Raw genomic sequence first — 5,352 nt, 5'->3', positions numbered from 1 at the left:
TTTTAAACACTGTTCTTGTTAATAAGAAATCTATATTAATATATGGCATACAAATATCAGAATTCAAAATTAAGTATAGTACTTGGTGTTTCTCAGTATCACCTTTTTATCTAGAGTTATGGTGGTAAGTAAGGTATGGAAATACTATTCTCACTACTTCACAACATGGTGGGCGGAGGTGTTTTTTGGTCTCTATCATATCCTTTATGTAAATACAGTGATTTATTTGTATGGTCATAACTTTTAATCTCAATGGTGGTTTGAAAAACAAAGCCCTAATAGTGTATCAAAACGGGGATTTTACCTTTTAGGCAGGGTATGATTTTGCATAGTGAGTGTGAGAGTGGCTTGTAGTCAACTAGAAGGATATTGTCACTGGCATTACAGAAGATGTGAACTGGGCTATATTTTAAAATGGCCACAACTATGTATTGAAGCTCAGCATACCTTCATTTCTTTTAATTAAGAAGAGAAAGATCTGCATTTCAGGTTTGAGCCCTAGGTTGATAAGAACTTTTCACATTCTTCAAATATTTTGTCAGGATCCCCCAGAAAAGATGGGTAGATAATGGCTTGTTTTTTCTCCTGTGAAAAAGGTATAATGAAGAAACAGTAGGGATGAAAGAATGCCAAAACAATCATGAGTTTTATATTTAGGTATGCTTCTAACTGATCTACCAGTCAAATTTGCCAATTGATTAAGCAAGCTAAATGTTTTATTTTGGAAGATGACGCATACTTGCTCCTCTTTTAAGATTAATATTAGAATTTTGCTTAGATTAACGTTCACAGGCAGCCACTATCACTTTCAGTTAGACAATTGTAATGTGTTACTTACCCTCCTCATGAATGACAGACAGTTGTTTAAAACAAAAAACAAAGCAGCCTTTGCTTGGATGATTTCTCTAATCCTGCACTTCAGTAAACGAAAGATATGTTTTAAATATATTGCCTGCATTGTATGGTATACATATTCTTCTCACTCATGATTTTTTTAAGTACATTAGGATACTTTCAGTGCATTTGAGGAGAAGAAAACACCTGTATACTGTAGCTAAAAAATCAACTCTGCAAAAATATAATGTAATAATGACCCAAACCTGAATAACCTAGTGCATTGTACTGTTCAGTTATTTTCTGCATTTGAAATAGAATGCACACACTAAATGTCACTGAATTACAGATCTTTTTGTAAAATAAAAATGTAATTCACACTGGCACACAAGGGGTAAACTGGGTGCCCTTACTGTTGATATTAGATTGACATCAGTGCACTCCAGTTTTGCTTTCTGTATAAGTATTCATGAGCCATCTTTATTTTCTAGCTAGGCTACAAGTACAAGACCATCCTTTTGGTACAATTGATACTTTGCATCCGTTTATATAGCAGTGGAACTGCTGTTGTGTACTATAGAGGGTATTTAGGGCTTGTTTTATGGAGCCTTCCTTGGGTTCATTCCTCTTCATAGGTCCTCTGGATCCCTGCATACGAGACATCCACTGATTGCCAACTGAGGTTGGAGACTGCTGTTGCATAAACAAGCCATTGCTCTGCCAGGAGTGCAGCAAGTGAAGCAGACAGTTCCTCAAAGAATGCTTTAGGCAGCAATCATGCTATGCAAGCCCAGGCTACAAATAGGGAAGGAATGGATGCCAGGTAAGGAAAAATAGACTGCTGAGAAAGCAAGCTGTCAATTGAGAGGTCTTTCTAGAGCTGGCCACTGTTTAGCATGGGTTGTGTGAAACCTCTTGTTAGACTCGGTTCTGGAGTTTTGTGCATAGTTTATATATAAGGCAGTTACAGAAAATAATTGATTTGATTTTTAGAGTTAATAAATGACATGGAAGTGGTTAAACCAGAAACGTTTGCCTCAGGATAAGATTTATGATGCACATGCATGAATGATAATCCAGTATTTAACATTAGACAAGTTAGGGCATGTAGGTTTTAGCATAGTCATAGCAGACTATGCTAAAACCTAACATCCAGCTGTAGTAAATGAAGTATATTACTGAACTGTGCATATAGAAAAAAGTATATAAACCATTTTACTTCTCTGAAATACCTGAAGTTGCCCATGTGCTAACCTGCATAACTTCCTATTGAAATGTATAGTGATGTCACATTCTGAACAAGAATAAAGTTAATGGCGGGGCTGGAGGAAAGACAAACATTTCCAGCGGCGGTCTGAGATTGTGAAATGAATTTCAACAAGAACTAAGGACTATCACGAACCTCACCACTTCCTGCTTCAAGTGCAAAGCATATTTCTCTGACTATGCTTTCTCTAACATAACATGTTGGTTGCTATGTGCTTCATTTAAAAAAAACCCGAAAACCATCCTACAAGAACAAGACCCTCGATTGTACACGCTTGCTGTGTAGAAATTGAGAGAACAAACATGACATGTTAATCCCGTCAGTGCACTATGGGAAGGTGCTCAAATACTACAGTAATGAGAACAGTACAAGAATGTGTATAGAATAATAATCTGCTTTCTTTAACTAGAAAACAATTAGAGGTTCCCATATCTTATCTGGAAATACACTGATCTTTCAGAAAAGCTTTCAGATGTTGAAGACAACTGAAAACATTTCCCTGTTCCCCTTTGGGTTTTTTTTCTTTCACATTTAATGGCTATTGTAATAGTGATACTGTATTTTAGTCTGCAAAAGATAATGGAATATCTGTTTACTGAGTAATTCTGAATCATCTGCAGTTTGCATAAGAGAATTTTCACTACTTCCTCACAGTTGATCAATTAATCTTGTTATATTTCATTTTGCATGACATTTAACCTTATATTTTCCAAGCTGTAGCATAACATCTGACTATTTTAGTGGGAGTTGACCAAGCAAAACTCAAAAAAGGAAATATTTTAGATGGTAAGAGCTCAAATTAAAGTTCATAACAACAGCTTGTGGTGATTTAAGGAATCTGTGTACAACTGATGAATTCTGGTTAATTTTATGAAATTGTTGCATCGCTCAATCATCAATATGCATGCATCAGCAATGAGGTGACAACATCCCTGACAGATATCCCTTCATGTGAGGAAGAATCTAACAAGAACAACAACAAAAAGATGTTAACTTTAAGGGCTGGGCTCTGGCTGAACAGTACAGCTCCCAAGGAGAGTGCTGGAGCTAGGAGAATAGGTCTAGCCAGAAGGGAAGAGAGAATGGAAAATCCCCAGACTGCAGCTTCTCAAACCTGGGTCTGAAGACAGTGGTGAGGCGTGGCTGAATTGCTGGGGTTGTGGGGATTTTGTGGACTGAACTGGTTGGGGCAGAGGATGGCCAAAGTCACTTTACCCAATACATTTATGAGTAACTTACTCTTCCCCACACAACCGTCAAAAAATCAAACCAAAAATGTATAATACAGTCTTTTAAAAAAGGCAGTATTTTGGGGATCTAACTCATGATTTTTGATCTTTTGAGGCTGGTGATACTGGGGACTCAGGCACAAAGGAAGTTTGGGCAAGAAAGAGTAACGGGCCTGTTTTGAAACAACAGGGCAATTTTTAACTGTGTGGCCAACCAAGGGAAAAAAAAGTGGGCTGCAGAAGAGCAAGCCACCATGATTTGGAGGAGAAATCTGCATGTAGGGATGCAAGACTCCTTTGAGGCTCTGACCTACACCTGGAGAACATTCAAGTGTGAAGAGGAAACTGAAGCAGGGAACTGTGTACAGATTTATTGTATTGTTTAGATCTGTATAGTACTTGTGTTAAAGAGGATTGGTTTTGGAATCTTCTGCAGAGCCTGTGTATCTGCTTACTTTCACTACTGCATGTCTCAGAAGAGATGAAGCCAGAGTACCCACATTGTGTAATTCTGGGAGAAGGTGTGTATATGCAACTGTGGTATCTATGTGGGATCAGCTCTAGTTTGGGAAGTGTAAGGCAGCTGGGGGGTCTCATTTCTGTGAAAAGGTAACTAAGAGCTGATGACTGAAGCTTTATAGAGAGATTTCTTAAAGAAACTAAAACCTGACTTTCCTTTGTTCCTGATTAAAGTTTGGATTGTACTGTGGGTATCTGTACATGGAGAGGGTCTTCTGAGAGAGAATGCTCACGGCTAAGGATATTATATAAAAGGACATACTGAAACTTGAATATTCTAAAATGTTTAGTGAGAATGAAGTATTATTAAACCATTTTTAATAATAGGCAATCAAGCATTGACTTGGCTTTTTCTGTCATTTTAAAAATCTTTTCTAATGTCAGGGTCAGATTAAAGCAAACCTAAATAACATAGGTTTCTGAGCTCTCAATTCTTTCCCCATTGTTTGTTTTGAGAAAAATAAAACTTTTTTATTAAGTTGGCTATTTAGAAATAACTTCTTCCAAAGGAGTCTGAATAGACAGGCATAAATAAAATGTCCTGCTTATCTCTTAAAGCCACTGACATCTATGTGATTCTTTCTAACAATGTCCACAGGATAACTACAGGTTGTACCATGGATGTTCCTGGACCACAGAGCCCAGGACTAGGGAGGTCTGGCAGCAGGGCAGGAATATGGTAGAGGGGGACTAGTGACTCAGCCAAGAGTCCAGTGTGGGGGAGGAGCAATGAGGGGGGTGATAGGGCAGGGAGTTCTGGCCCCAGTGGCCAGGGAGCTCCAGCCTGGCAGTGGCTTTGGAGCACCAGCACCCAGGGAGCTCCAGCCCCACCCCATTCCGGCTCCAGCAGCCGGGAAGTTCCAGCCCCTGCGGCTCCATCCCCAAACACGGAGCCAAGCAGCTGCAGAACTTCAGGCCTGGCTATGGAGCCAAGTGGCTGTGCAGCTTTGGCCCCAACTGCGGAGCTCCGGCCCTGGTTACAGAGCCAAGCAACTGCAGACCTCTGGTCATGCCACTCCGGTGCCAGCAGAAGTGGGGCCAGAGGCAGCTAGAGAGCCCGGGGGAGCTGGGGCAGCAGCAGGGCCAGGATGGTGCTCTAGCACAGTGCCAGCAGTGCCATGAGGAGAGGGACCTCCCTTGGTCCAGCAAATCTCATTGGGGACCAGTCAGGTCCTGAGAGTGTAGGACAAAAGAAGTCCAATCTGTGTTGTCAAAAACGGTGATCCATGGAGTCCTTGTGCAGTACAAAGAGTTATGAAAAACTGATCATGCTATCGGGGCTTGGTGGATTGCATAACAGTGCAATGTCATTTAAACCCTCTTTCATTCTTTTTCTTTTGTGTAGGAGATAAGTGCTTCCAATTATGGACTTTTGCAGATTTCACTGAGATTCAGGTCATTGCCACTTGCAGGAATCGCAATATTTAAGTTTTCAGTGCCTAGAGCTAAGGAAAAAAGAAACGTATTGAGGTGTGATCTCAAATGAAAAAAGTAGAAATGGCA

The sequence above is a fragment of the Pelodiscus sinensis genome, chromosome 5 (assembly GCF_049634645.1).
Source record: "Pelodiscus sinensis isolate JC-2024 chromosome 5, ASM4963464v1, whole genome shotgun sequence".
Taxonomy (NCBI): Eukaryota; Metazoa; Chordata; order Testudines; family Trionychidae; genus Pelodiscus; species Pelodiscus sinensis.
Note: the sequence above shows the minus strand (reverse complement) of the source record.